This window comes from Bombina bombina, chromosome 8, assembly GCF_027579735.1.
Source record: "Bombina bombina isolate aBomBom1 chromosome 8, aBomBom1.pri, whole genome shotgun sequence".
NCBI lineage: Eukaryota > Metazoa > Chordata > Amphibia > Anura > Bombinatoridae > Bombina > Bombina bombina.
The window spans coordinates 231,683,625-231,700,250 of NC_069506.1; positions in this window are offsets into that span (position 1 = coordinate 231,683,625).

A 16,626-nucleotide genomic window follows, 5' to 3' on the forward strand; every position below is an offset into this window, starting at 1 on the left:
ATTAACCCCTACTCTGCCACCCCCAATGTCGCCGCCACCTACCTACACTTATTAACCCCTAATCTGCCGCCCCCAACGTCGCCGCCACTATATTAAAGTTATTAACCCCTAAACCTAAGTCTAACCCTAACCCCCCTAACTTAAATATAATTTAAATAAATCTAAATAAAATCACTACAATTAACTAAATTATTCCTATTTAAAACTAAATACTTACCTGTAAAATAAACCCTAAGATAGCTACAATATAACTAATAGTTACATTGTATCTATCTTAGGGTTTATTTTTATTTTACAGGCAAGTTTGTATTTATTTTAACTAGGTATAATAGTTATTAAATAGTTATTAACTATTTAATAGCTACCTAGTTAAAATAAAGACAAATTTGGGAGGCGTGTCTTAGCAGCGATCCTGGTCGGTCGCACTTTCCTTGAGCTCCTGTTGATACTGTAAAAAAACACCGATTTTGGGAGTCCTTTTACAGTACATTCATCTGCTTTGCCCATTATTGGGCACTAGCACACAGTGGAATATCATATATCCTTAATTACACTGTATTCTTGACACCGGAGCAGGGGATAAGACAGAAGAGGCCTGGAGCGGCGGCTCATTACAGGCGACGCTACCCCCCCTCGGTACGCCAAGGTTCTTTGTCAATACCAACCATTTCGACATAGACCCTAACGATAACACTCTTTCATAAAGGGGAGCATATTTACAGCGAAGACACCTGGTAAAAATGGGGGCACTGGACGCAAGAGACTTATACACTCCTACAGCTAAAATGGCCCCCGCAGAGGAAGCAGCACCACAAAATGACATAGATTCCCGCATGGCCAGATTTGAATAGAGATGTCAACAACTTATCGCTGGCGCTCCATATGACTATCTAATGGATCGATTGAATGCCGTGAGCACAGTGATTTCATCTAATGAGGGCGAGAAAACAACGCTGTCACCAGAATCAGACACATGGCAGGACAGCTTCCGACGCCTGGCGATTAAGTTTGCAATACCACAGAAGCTGAGGCATAGAGAGGCGAAACAGGAGACTTTACATAGAATATCGTCTGAATATGCAGACCTAGGAACTTGGCCGGAAACAAAGATCACCATAAAGGAGTCAGCGGATAACGGGGAAAGCTGGCTACCAGAGGGAGAACGATCTACATATGGTGCAGCTGAGGGGGAGTAAGTGGGGAACCCCCATGGATCCAAGACAGCATACTGGGAGTACTCCCTAGCTTACAACACCGCTTTGCACAAGAGGATTAAAGCCCGCTCCTCTTACAAAGGGAACATCAGAAGAGCTGGAGACCTGCCGCAAACAGTCTGGATATCCCATGCTTTGTAGAAAACATGACGGGACACTAGAGCAGAGCGACCAGAACGTACAACTGATCCTGTGGCATCACAGCTATTCCCATACACCTGGAAAGACTCAGCCTCTGTCAGGGACAAAATCCTGGGGCTAAACTTGGTGACCAGAAGAAATATGTTACAACTGTCCTTGGTTACACAATAATAGCGAGGACATTGCTGGGACATTCACGTATTTTAGACTGTTTTCGTTCTGTTGTTTGTTGTTGAATTATTGGTTCTCTTGCTGCGAAAGTGTGTGATAGTTGGATGTGAACAGGAGGGAGAATAGAGCTGAACCAGTTCGCCTTCATTGCCTCCTATGTTATAACATAAGTTATGCCAAGCTGGGACATATATGTAAGATGCATTGTATTGAGTGTACTATTTCCCTCTCAGATGTATTACTTAACCTTTTATTGTGTTATAGTTTTGCTATACTGTATTTTATACATTATGCTGTTAAACATACCCCTATGAGGGAAATAGACTAGTCATGAGTCCTAGGACAAACTGCAAAATGTATATGAATTATGTGCATATGTTGTTCCCACATTAGAAAGATCTATCTACTGTTTAGATGTTTTAGCAGCCCTTCACCATACATGCTCAGTATTACAACATCCTTTCTCCACGTGGCTAGCGGCCGGAGCCACGGGAAAGAGCAAGAAAAGAATAGTGTGAAGGAAGCGAGATAATTGTGTAATGACATGGTAGTCCATAGCAGACAAGATCCACCCATTTAAGCATATATTCCCTAGCATTTTAGAAAAGTGATGTCCCTTGCAGCTATCTACTGCCAAGGCTACTATTGTTTACTGCAGATTACTGACCCTGAACAATAAACAGGGATTATTTATCAAATGTCAGACTAGTCTCCAGTCCCTTGCCGTAGAAAACTTTTCATAGGGCATGTCTCTGGTTATGTGCCTATAGATCCTCACCAGCGTGGTGGGTATGCTCCCCCTCCACACCCAACAAAGGTTTGCACAGGGCTCTATAAAAATAGAATGAACACTGATGTTAAAAGGCTGGTGTTGGCCTTTAAGCTGAAAGCTTTATAATACTTGGTTAATATAGTTATTGGTATGTTTTACCTATCATTTCCCTACTCACCTTTATATATATATATATATATATATATATATATATATATAAAAATTATGGACCCAAAAGTGGTCTGAACTGAAGCAATCAGGGATAATATAATAAGAAAATGAGGGTTGTCACTCAAAATGTGCAGAAATGTATTTTTGTATTTTTATTGAGCAATGTCTGTATTTTTAATAATTGTATTGCACAACTCCTCAATAAAAAATTTATATAAAAAAAATAAAGACAAATTTACCTGTAAAATAAAACCTAATAACCTAAGTTACAATTACACCTAACACTACACTATAATTAAATAAACTAAATAAACTAAATACAATTAAATACAATTAAATAAAATTATCTAAAGTACGAAAACAAACAAACACTAAATTACAGAAAATAATAAAATAATTACAAGTTTTTTAAACTAATTACACCTAATCTAATCCCCCCAAAATAATAAAAAGCTGTACCCTATACTAAATTACAAATAGCCCATAAAAGGGCCTTTTGAGGGGCATTGCCCCAAAGTAATCAGCTCTTTTACCTGTAAAAAAGTACAATACCCCCCAACATTAAAACCCACCACCCACACACCCAACCCTACTCTAAAACCCACCCAATCCCCCCTTAATAAAACCTAACACTAACCCCTTGAAGATCACCCTACCTTGAAAAGTTTTCACCCAACCGGGCCAAAGTCCTCAACGAAGCTGGGCAAAGTGGTCCTCCAGACGGTCAGAAGTCTTCATCCAGACGGCATCTTCTATCTTCATCCATCCGGCGCGGAGTGGGTTCATCTTCAAGACATCCGACGCATGTAGTGTATAGTGTAGTGTTAGGTGTAATTGTAACTTAGGTTAGGTTTTATTTTACATGTAAATTTGTCTTTATTTTAACTAGGTAGTTATTAAATAGTTAATAACTATTTAATAACTATTATACCTAGTTAAAATAAATACAAACTTGCCTGTAAAAATAAATAAAACCTAAAATAGCTCCAATGTAACTATTAGTTATATTGTAGCTAGCTTAGGGTTTATTTTATAGGTAAGTATTTAGTTTTAAATATGAATAATTTAGTTAATTGTAGTAATTTTATTTAGATTTATTTAAATTATACTTAAATTAGGGGGGTTAGGGTTAGACTTAGATTAAGGGGTTAATAACTTTAATATAGTGGTGGTGACGTTGTGGGCTGCAGATTAGGGGTTAATAAATGTAGGTAGGTGTCAGCGATGTTGGGGATGGCAGATTAGGGGTTATTAAAATTTAACTAGTGTTTGCGAGGCGGGAGTGCGGCGGTTTAGGGGTTAATATATTTATTATAGTGGTGGCGATTTCCGGTTCGGCAGATTAGGGGGTTAAAATTTTTATTTTAGTAGGTAGTTTATGGGTGTTAGTGAACATTTTAGCACTTTAGTTAAGAGTTTTATGCTACGGCGTTAGACCACAAAACTCTTAACTACTGACTTTAAAATGCGGTACCAGTCTTGATAGGAGAGGGTGTACTGCTCACTTTTTGGAAGACTCGTAATCCCGGCACTATGCAAGTCCCATTGAAAAAAGAGGAAACGCAATTGACGTAAGTGGATTTGCAGTATTTTCGAGTCTGGCCGAAAAAGTCAGCAGTGACCTTGTCATTTCAAGACTCGTAATACCAGCGGGCGTTGAAAAGCAGCGTTGGGGCCTCTCAATGCTGCTTTTTAAGGCTAACGCAAGACTCGTAATCTAGCCGAATGTTATTTGGTTTGCATATCTAATTTGCCTGATATATGAGCTAGTAAATAAAAGGAGAGAAAACATTTAGAATATAGTGAAAATTGAATAAAAATGTCACTATGTCAAATATCCATGGATAGTTGAATGGATAGTTGATATAGTGAAATTTTTATTCAATTTTCACTATATTCTAAATGTTTTCTCTCTTTTTATTTACTAACTCATATATCAGGCAAATTAGATATGCAAACCAAATAATAGTCGGCCAGATTACGAGTTTTGCGTTATGAGGGGTGCGGTGCTAACTTGCACGTTATTGACACCGCTCACTTACCTACAGCACTGGTATTACAGGTTTTCATAAACCCGGCGTTATTAGGCAAGAAGTGAGCATAGAGCAAAATTGAGCTCCATATCGCACTCCAATACCAGCTTAAGTCAGCGGTGAGCTGGTTGTACGTGCTCATGCATGATTTCCCCATAGACATCAATGGGGAGAGCCAGCTGAAAAAAAGCCTAACACCGGCAAAAAAGCAGAGAAAAACTCAGTAACGCAGACCCATTGATTCCTATGGGGAAACACATTTTATGTTTACACCTAAAACCCTAACATGAACCCTGAGTCTAAACACCCCTAATCTTACACTTATTAACCCCTAAACTGCCGCCCCCGACATCGCCGACACCTACATTATACTTATTAACCCCTAATATGCTGCTCCGGACATCCCCACCACCTACATTATACTTATTAACCCCTAACCTGCTGCCCCCAACATCGCTGACACCTACATTATATTTATTAACCCATAATCTCCCTCCCCAATGTCACTGCAACCTACCTACACTTATTAACCCCTAATCTGCCGCCCTGTCGCCACCACTATAATAAACATATTAACCCCTAAACCACCGCACTCCCGCATCGCAAACATTAGTAAAATATTATTAACCCCTAATCTGCCGCCCCTAACATCACTGCCACCTACCTACAATTATTAACCCCTAATCTGCCGCCCCAATGTCGCCACCACTATATTATATTTGTTAACCCCTAAACCTAAGTCTAACCCTAACACCCCCTAACTTAAATATAATTAAAATTAAATCTAATTAAAACCTACAATTAATAACTAAATAATTCCTATTTAAAACTAAATACTTACCTGTAAAATAAACCCTAAGCTAGCTAAAATATAACTAATAGTTACTTTGTATCTAGCTTAGGGTTTATTTTTTATTTTACAGGCAAGTTTGTATTTATTTTAACTAGGTAGAATAGTTACTAAATAGTTATTAACTATTTACTAACTACCTAGCTAAAATAAATACAAATTTACCTGTAAAATAAAACCTAACCTAAGTTACAATAACACCTAAAACTACACAACAATTAAATAAATTGCCTAAATTAAATACAATTAAATAAATTAAATACAATTACCTAAATTACAAAAAAAAAAACCCACTAAATTACACAAAATAAAAAACAAATTACAAGATATTTAAACTAATTACACCTAATCTAATAGCCCTATCAAAATAAAAAAAGCCCCCCGAAAAAAAATCCTCTAGCCTAAACTAAACTACCAATAGCCGTTAAAAGGGCCTTTTAAGGGGCATTGCCCCAAAGAAATCAGCTCTTTTACCTTAAAAAAAATATACAAACAACCCCCAACAGTAAAACCCACCACCCACAGTAAAACCCCCAAATAAAACCCTAACTAAAAAAAAAAACCTAAGCTCCCCATTGCCCTAAAAAGGGCATTTGGATGGGCATTGCCTTTAAAAGGGCATTAAGCTCTATTGCAGCCCAAAGCCCTAACCTAAAAATAAAACCCCTTACAGTTTTGAAGATCCGACATCCATCCTCAACGAAGCCGGGAGAAGACCTCATTGAAACTGCAAGAAGTCCTCAATGAAGCCGGGAGAAGTCTTCATTCAAGCCGGGAGAAGTGGTCCTCCAGACAGGCAGAAGTATTCATCCAGATGGCATCTTCTATCTTCATCCATCCGGTGCAGAGCGGGTCCATCTTCAAGACATCCGGCGCAGAGCATCCTCTTTGAACGAAGTCTTCTTCCCGAATGAAGGTTACTTTAAATGACATCATCCAAGATGGCGTCCATTCGATTCTGATTGGTTGACAGAATTCTATCAGCCAATCGGAATTAAGGCTGAAAAAATCCTATTGGCTAATGCAATCAGCCAACAGGATTGAGGTCACAATAGAATGTGACCTCAATCCTATTGGCTGATTGCATTAGCCAATAGGATTTTTTCAGCCTTAATTCCGATTGGCTGATAGAATTCTATCAGCCAATCGGAATCTAAGGGACACCATCTTGGATGACGTCATTTAAAGTAATCTTCATTCGGGAAGAAGACTTCGTTCGAAGAGGATGCTCCATGCCGGATGTCTTGAAGATGGACCCGCTCCGCGCCGGATGGATGAAGATAGAAGATGCCATCTGTATGAAGACTTCTGCCCGTCTGGAGGACCACTTCTCCCGGCTTCGATGATGACTTCTCCCGACTTCGTTGAATACTTCTTGCTGCTTCAAAAAGTACTTCTCCCGGCTTCGTTGAGGATGGATGTCGGATCTTCAAAGCTGTAAGTGGATCTTCAGTGGGTTAGTGTTAGGTTTTTTAAGGGTTTATTGGGTGGGTTTTATTTTTAGGTTAGGGCTTTGGGCTGCAATAGAGCTAAATGCTCTTTTAAGGGCAATGCCCATCCAAATGCCCTTTTCAGGGCAATGGGGAGCTTAGGTTTTTTTAGTTAGGGTTTTATTTGGGGGTTGGTTGTGTGGGTGGTGGGTTTTACTGTTGGGGGGGTTGTTTGTATTTTTTTTCTGGTAAAAGAGCTGATTTCTTTGGGGCAATGCCCTGCAAAAGGCCCTTTTAAGGGCTATTGGTAGTTTAGTTTAGGCTAGGGTTTTTTATTTTTTGTGCGGGGCTTTTTTTAATTTGATAGGGCTATTAGATTAGGTGTAATTAGTTTAAATATCTTGTCATTTGTTTTTAATTTTGTGTAATTTAGTATTTCTTTTTTTTGTAATTTAGGTAATTGTATTTAATGTATTTAATTGTATTTAATTTAGGTAATTTATTTAATTGTAGTGTAGTGTTAGGTGTTAGTGTAACTTAGGTTAGGTTTTCTGGAATATCCAGGTGGTATGGTAGATGAGACAGGCTCAGGCTTCTATATGGTACAACATATATTTATTTAAAATAAGATTTACAAACAAGATGCCTGAGGAAACAGCCAGTTTGAGCTGAGAAACACGTTGCAATCTGTCAAAACATTGTTTTTATACCATATTTGGGTGATGCTATACATCCCTTGCTTTTAAATCTTATTTTAAATAAGTATATGTTGTACCATATGGAAGCCTGAGCCTGTCTTATCTACCATACCACCTGGGTATTCTGGATCCCTACATCCTATTGCCGGATCAGTGTAGCTGGGTCACTTTGAATCCCCAGTCTGCGCCATTTAGCACATTGGGTGCTGCTCCCTTTGTGAGTATCATTCCAAATTTTAATCTGTTACATTCATCATCATATCAGTGTTGCACTAGGAGGCGCTCTCTTTCTTTGTGATTATATTCACAGATATTTGTTCTTGGTTGACTATCTACAAGAGGAGCTGCTCTCATCCATTGGAATTTCTCTGATTTGATTCATTTTGGATCATTATTTACAGACGTTTCACAACCATTGATGTACACATCAGGACAATTTTGCTCAACTGAACCTGGGCCATAATCAAGATCCATCCTACAACTGGTGACTATTAATGTACAAATATAAAAAGAGAGAGAGATGCTCTCAGCTGAGACAGAACAAAAGCTAGAAACGCTTCCGTGCCTGTTCAATTTAGGGTGCCACTCAGGGTGCATACTCTTTTAGCACACTATGCCCCTTCACAGAGAAAAAATATCCTGTAGCATATCAATCTGACCCTGCCCAATGACAGTCCAGCACCGAAATACCAGGCAAATCCTCTCTGAACAAGAGAAACAACAATCCCAGATGATCGTTTCGGCCTTCTGTGGGCCTCGTCAGTGAGGTGCAGTCGCATCTCTCTAAGGACATGTGTGCAAGGAGTCCACATCTGGTTTCACCTTTTACTCTTAGGGAGACCAAAGAGCAATTTGTATAAATATAAAAAGAGAGAGAGAGATGCTCTCAGCTAAGACAGAACAAAAGCTAGAAAATTTTCCGTGCCTGTTCATTTTAGGGTGCCACTCAGGGTGCATATTCTTTTAGCACACTATGCCCCTTCTCAGAGAAAACATATCCTATCTGTGAAGGGGTATAGTATGCTAAAAGAATATGCACCCTGAGTGGCACCCTAAATTGAACAGGCACGGAAGTTTTTCTAGCTTTTGTTCTGTCTTAGCTGAGTGCATCTCTCTCTCTCTTTTTATGACTATTAATGTACACCTGCTCTTGATGTGTATGTAACTGTGTGGTTGTATATCATGTGATTTTTACCTTATGTATTAGACCACTATAGGAATCATTGTGAATTTTTTTTTTTTTACTATACCTTACTTATAGTTATAGTTTGGTCCTAATTAGATAGACTCACACATTCTCTTATATATAGCGCCCCCTAAGGTTGGACACTTCGTTGTCACAATAGTTGAATACATTCTTTTAGGTTAGGTTTTATTTTACAGGTAAATTTGTATTTATTTTTGCTAGGTAGTTAGTAAATAGTTAATGACTATTTAGAAACTATTCTACCTAGTTAAAATAAATACAAACTTGCCTGTAAAATAAAAATAAACCCTAGGCTAGCTACAATGTAACTATTAGTTATATTGTAGCAAGCTTAGGGTTTATTTTACAGGTAAGTATTTTGTTTTAAATAGGAATTACTGTATTTAGTTATTAATAGTAGGTTTTAATTAGATTTATTTTAATTATATTTAAGTTAGGGGGTGTTAGGGTTAGACTTAGGTTTAGCGGTTAATAAATATAATATAGTGGCGGCAACGTTGGGGGCGGCAGATTTGCAACAAAAAACACAGAGAAAAAAATGAAAAATTGATGATAGAAGTAGATTAGAAAGTTGTTTAAAATCACATGCTCTATCTGACACATGACAGAAAAATGTTGGGTTTCATATCCCTTTAACGCACTTTGTAATAGCAAGACAGGTGTGAGTGTTTTATGAAATACTTGTCTTAAAGCCAGTGTACACGGGCCAAAATCTGTAATGCCAGGTATGTTTGTAGCTGCCCAACTCCCCCCTCCCTCCCCTCTGATCCCACTATCCTCTTGAATCCACTTTCCCTCACTGCTCCTATCAACATTTTTATGTATGTAGCGTAACAGTCCCAGCTTCTCCCATCCCCCTCCAGCCAGGTGCCACCCACCCACCTCCCTCCCTCCTAACCCTACTGACGCTCATCATGGCCTTTGTCAACATTTTTTTTCTGTGACGTAGCCGTTCCATCTACTCCCACCCCCCTCCAGTAAGGTGCCGCCCACCCGCATCCCTCTTAACCCTCCCGGCGCTGGTCGCCACGTCCTTTCACGTGCATTGTCACGGGCGCAGTCGTACACGTGCAGTCTGCGGTAACTGATCCTTACGGCCTGGTATGTTTGTCTCGTGCTACAGTCTCTACTGCACATGACTGTATCGGACAAACATACCTGACTTTTTTAATATAGGATATGTGTTCAGGACTTATGTATTTGAATCCATTGCATTTTACTGTTTACAACATCAGTAGCCTTTAGTAGTCTAATTAGGGAGATTATATCACTTACTGTACACATTATATATAGTAATTTATTAAATGTGTATCACACTTCATTAATATTCCTCATTTTCTGAAATTACACAATTTTTGTGTAAAAGCACAGACCCATATTTTATTAAACTCTCACACATATTCAGTTTTTTTTCCTGAAAGGTCATAATTTTTAATATTTATTAATTATCATGAAAAGCTAATTTGAATTGTCTTACCACCCAGTACACTATGTGCTCGATTACAAGTGAGTCGCAAACGGTTTTGCACTAGCACAATTGCATTTTTGCATGCCATTTTCATTGCGCTGATATTACAACTAGAGCAAAATTATTATTATTATTATTATTATCGGTTATTTGTAGAGTGCCAACAGATTCCGCAGCGCTAAAATCACGATTTATATTGCACTTTAATCCTTACTGTGATCTCAGAGCTGTGGTTAACTATTTTCTGAAAATAAAAAACTGCACAAAACAATTCAAATATACATTACAAAGTACAGTTACACTCATAATAATACCATCTAATGAAAATGATTAAAGTAAAATATTGCAGTCAAATGGCTTTAACATTGAGACACATACATATACATTGCTAAATGCCTAGAGGGATATGGCTGCACCTCACTGACGAGGCCCACACTAGGCCGAAACGTACATCTCCGGTTTTGCCATTTCTCTAGTTCAGAGAGGGACTGCCTGGTATTTTGGCGCTGGACTGTACTGTTAAATCAGGATCAGAATGATATGCTACAGGAAAGTTATTTTCTGTGAAAGGCACATGTTGAGCAGGAAGAGGCTGCTACTTGGGTGGTAACTAGCCATAGAACAAGCTATTATGCTATTGTTCATTCCCAGGTTGAGCGCTTCTCTCTTTTTAAATATGTATTTGTATGTATATATTGTATATACTGTATATATATGTCTATGTATGTGTATATATATATATATATTAATGCATTTATATGTATATTTGTATTTACAGTCATATATACACATATAAAAACATATACATATATATATATATATATATATATATATATATTTTTTTTAACTTACTTAGAAGGAAGAAAGAAAGAGAATATAGATATATATATCCTCTTAAAAAGGCAGGGATTTCAGCACTCAATAAATATATACAATAATAATGGTATCACACCAAGCAAGTTCAAATTATTAGTAATAATTTATTTAGGCTTGTGTCCACTTAAGTGCATAGATTCAGCCAACAAAACTCCCAACAGATGCATCCATTATAGTAATTTATTCGTCCATAAATATACTAATAGCACATATGTTGTAAAGTACAATAGACAATAGATTAAAAAAGCATGGCCAGCTTATAACCAATAGACATGGATAAATATGCAAATATTTGAGCGCTAGATGCAACACCTCAACTAGAGGGTAGCCCTGTACTCCCACAGGAATCTGCTACCTTAGTAAATCAATAAGGATCCATGCAAATGCGTTGTTACATAAATAAGTCAAAGGCAACACCTCCAACACCTCTCTCAGAGGATGACCCAGTTATTTCTAACTGGTAAAATGTCAACGTGAGAAAATACCTGAGGATCTATGCCAAGATGAAAATAGCATGTAAAAGTTTAAACAGCATGATTTGTAACAGAAGCATATATCATTAGTGCTTACTAGATGAACAACACCCAAACCAGAGGATAGCACCACTCTTTAAAAGAAGGTCCAAACTATCATGGTAATTAATGGGGATCTATGTTCATCCTCCAGTAAGTACATACAAATTTGAGAGCGTACAGTAAAAACATAATGCCTTAAACCATATAGGTATACATTGTATTCAAGTGCTAGATACACATAGACATAAACTCAAAAGTGGTGCTGTTAGGTTTGTCTGTTCAGTGGTAGTCAGCACTTATTATCGGATAAGGTGTAACTGCTTTTGTAATTTTTGTATACACCATTGTCCCAAAGTAACCTTGTATTGAATCGCAACAAAGTTATTCCATGAATACGTTACTGTAAACATCAAGTAAGTCCTCCAATCTGGGAATCAAAAGGCAAAGACAAGCTTCATTCGTCAACAAACTGCACGCTTATAATCCATGTGAACTAGAAAGTTGGTCCAAGCTCGACAGAAATTACGTCACACGCCTAACGGCCGTTTCACCCCCCACGTGACCAAACGTCATAGGGGCTTCCTCAGGGCGTACATCATGGGACTCCATGTACCGGCTTTTAAACACTGCCCATTTTTCGGATAGGTGAACATACACATGTGAAGTTTCTTAAAGAAACAGTATTCAAAACAAAAGTTTCCTATACACAACCTAATCCGCATTCATCTTGCATTCATTTTAAGTGCTAAAGGAAACATATCCACATCTTAACAGAAAAAATCTCTATACATATACCATTGGCCTTTGTGGGAAAGGAAGAGCAATAAATTAACCACATTAGCATTACGCCAATAGACATATTAATAGAGGATGTCGCCACCACAAAATCTCTCGTGCAATAGAGCTGATAGGGATACATATGTATTACAGAAAAGGGGCAAAATCTAGCTTATCGTTTAACCCTTTTGGTGAAAGGGTTGTCAAACGATAAATCCAAGCTGCTTCTTTTCTAAGTAGCAGATTATCAATGTCCCCACCTCTGCCATATAGGGAACATTTCTCTATCCCAATAAACTTTAAACTTTCAGTCGAACAATTATGGCAAACTTTAAAGTGTAGTGCTATATTACTGTTTATATCCCCTTCTCTTGCATTGATGATATCATTCTGATGTTCAGTTATTCTATCCTTTAACATTCTCTTTGTCTTTCCTCTATAGAATAGCAGACACGTACAGTATAAAAGATAGATAACATTGTCAGATTTGCAATTAATAAATTGCCTAATTTCATAAGTTTTTTGACCTGTACTGAACTGTTTTGTCTTAACAATAAATTTACAGAAGACACAATTTCCACACTGAAAACAGCCCTAAACCTTTTGGCGTTTTTCTAGCCAATTAAGTTCTCTTGGGTTACGTGCAAAGTCACTCTTTACCAACTTGTCTTTCAAGTTGGGAACTCTACGTGCAACTAGTGATGGGAAATCACCCACCACACTTTTTACATTTTCATCTGACATCAAGAATTGCCATTTATTTTTTAATATTGTTATAACATGATTCCAGTGTCCATTATATTCAGTAACAAATCGAACTCTATTATCAATCTTAGTCTCTTTCTTATTATACAAAAGGGAATCTCTATCAGTCTTTAATGCACGATTCATCGCATAATTCACATTTCTTTTAGAATACCCTCTAGCTTTAAACCTATTGTACATTTCTTTTGCATGTCCAATAAATTTAGTTTTGCTAGAGCAATTTCTGTGCAGCCATAGAAATTGTCCTATGGGAATACCTTTAATTAATGAAGGTGGATGGTGACTGGAAGCAAGCAGCAAAGTATTAGTAGCTGTTTCTTTTTGATAAATTTCAGTAGTGAGTTTATTTCCTTCTTTTTTAATTTTGATATCCAAAAAAGAAAGTTCAGTAGCATTGATGTCATATGTAAGAAAAATGTTTAAACTATTCTTATTTAGTTTATCTACAAACTTTTTTAAAGAATCTGGGGTTCCTTTCCAAAGTATAAATATATCGTCCACACACCGACGCCATAGTGAAACTGAGGAAACCATCCACTGATTGAATTCTTCAAACACAATCAGAAGTTCCCATAAGCCTAGATGTAGGCAGGCATATGAGGGTGCACATGTAGCACCCATAGCAGTGCCTCATATTTGTTTGTAGAATTAATTATCAAATTTGAAGACATTATTTTCCAAAATAAATTCCACCAGTTCCACTACAAAGTCAGTATGCTTCCCAAACAAACTACCTCTGGTTTCTAAAAAGTGTCGTACAGCTAGAATGTCCAATTTATGTGGAATTGAGGAGTACAGTGCCTCGACATCCAAGGACACTAAAATAGTTTCTTCCTCAACCTCTAAACCATCCTATTGATGTAATAGGTCAGTAGTATCTTGAACAAAGGTAGGCAGTGAGGATACAACTGGCTTTAAGAAATTATCGACATAATTGCCAATATGTTCTGTGATGCTGCCTATCCCCGAAATAATGGGGTGGCCTGGGGGGTTTCTTACATTTTTGTGCAGCTTGGGGATGCAATAAAAAACTGGAATTTTAGGGAACTTTACATATAAATATTCAAATTCTTTCTTACCTATTATCCCATTCTTTCTCGCTCTATTTAGTATGTGCAAAAGTTCTCCCTGTATTTTAGCAATTGGATTTTGAGACAGTAATTTATATTGATCTTTATTAGTAAGTTGTTTCTTAACTTCTGATACATATTTGGATTAATTCATTATGACCAGATTTCCGCCCTTATCGGCCTGTTTTATGATGATACCTGGAGTATTGATAAGTTCCTGTAGGGCTTCCCTTACCTGCCTAGACAGGTTATCGTCAATAATTTTACTAATAGGTAATTTATCAATTTCTTTTTCCACCTCTTTTACAAATAAGTTCACTGCAGGTACCAAAGATAGGGGAGGCATATAGCTTGATTTAGGTCTAAAACTAGAAGTTGCAACAGAGGTGCTATTAATACCAGAAATATATGCACCTCTGTTGCAACTTCTAGTTTTAGACCTAAATCAAGCTATATGCCTCCCCTATCTTTGGTACCTGCAGTGAACTTATTTGTAAAAAAAAAATGGAAAAAGAAATTGATAAATTACCTATTAGTAAAATTATTGACGATCACCAGTCTATGCAGGAAAGGGAAGCCCTACAGGAACTTATGAATACTCCAGGTATCATCATAAAACAGGCTGATAAGGGCGGAATTCTGATCATAATGAATGAATCCAAATATGTATCAGAAGTTAAGAAACAACTTACTAATAGAGATCAATATACATTACTGTCTCAAAATCCAATTGCTAAAATACAGGGAGAACTTTTGCACATACTAAATAGAGCGAGAAAGAATGGGATAATAGGTAAGAAAGAATTTGAATATTTATATGTAAAGTTCCCAAAAATTCCAGTTTTTTATTTCATCCCCAAGCTGCACAAAAATGTAAGAAACCCCCCAGGCCGCCCCATTATTTTGGGGATAGGCAGCATCACAGAACATATTGGCAATTATGTCGATAATTTCTTAAAGCCAGTTGTATCCTCACTGCCTACCTTTGTTCAAGATACTATTGACCTATTACGTCAATTGGATGGTTTAGAGGTTGAGGAAGAAACTATTTTAGTGTCCTTGGATGTTGAGGCACTGTACTCCTCAATTCCACATAAATTGGGCATTCTAGCTGTACGACACTTTTTAGAAACCAGAGGTAGTTCGTTTTGGGAAGCATACTGACTTTGTAGTGGAACTAGTGTAATTTATTTTGGAAAATAATGTCTTCAAATTTGATAATAAATTCTACAAACAAACAAGAGGCACTGCTATGGGTGCTACATGTGCACCCTCGTATGCCTGCCAACATCTAGGCTTATGGGAACTTCTGATTGTGTTTGAAGAATTCAATCAGTGGATGGTTTCCTCAGTTTCACTATGGCGTCGGTATGTGGACGATATATTTATACTTTGGAAAGGAACCCCAGATTCTTTAAAAAAGTTTGTAGATAAACTAAATAAGAATAGTTAATAATAATAATAATTTGTGATTTATATAGCGCTTTTCTCCCTGTGAGACTCAAAGCACTTTACAAATATACGGTACCAACATAAGACATAAAAGTTAGGAGTTTCTGAAGGTCAGATAAGCGGACTGAATGCCTGATGGAAGAGGTGGGTCTTTAGTTTTTTTTTAAAAGTCTTTAAGGACAGTGCCTCTCTGATTGTGCATGGTAAAGAGTTCCAGAAAGTAGGGGCAGCATGGCAGAATGCTCTGGAGCCTGAGTTTGTCCTAATTCTTGGCACTGAGAGGAGGGATGTGTTGGCTGATCTAAGTGAATGGGATGGGATGTAGGGTGTCAGGAGCTCTTTCAGGTACTGTGGACCTTGGTTGTTTAAGGCTTTGAAAGTCAGCAGGCCAATTTTAAAATATGTTCGCCATTTAATTGGAAGCCAATGCATGAAGTGGAGAACAGGTGTTATGTGGCAGGAGCAATTTTGATTGGTCAATAGTCTGGCTGCTGCGTTTTGTACTGTCTGAAGGCGATGGAGTTCTTTTTTTTGGGAGGCCCAAGTAAAGTGCATTGCAGTAATCTAACTTATAGGATACAAATGCATGGATTAATGTTGGCATATCATCCGGGGAATTAAGTGTTGTATCCTGGCTATGTTTTTCAGATGAAAGTAGGCAGATTTTATTACGGAGGAAATCTGCTGTTTAAAAGATAGTCCAGCGTCAATCAGCACTCCGAGGTTTCGTACCTTTGCTGAACTAACGAGTTCAGAGCCTCCAAGCTCCAGGCCAGTTGGGCGATCGTGGGATATTTTTTATGCTCGGGGTCCTCTCACCAAGAGTAACTCTGTTTTGTCCAGGTTCACTTTGAGACAGCTAGCATTCATCCATTCTATGAGGTCTGTTAAGCAACTGTTTATGCGGCATTCTGGGTCTGTAGTATCTGGAGCAAAGGAGAAGTAGAGTTGTGTGTCATCAGCGTAACAATGATACCTTAGGCCATGTCGGTTAATGATGTCCCTCAGTGGTAGTA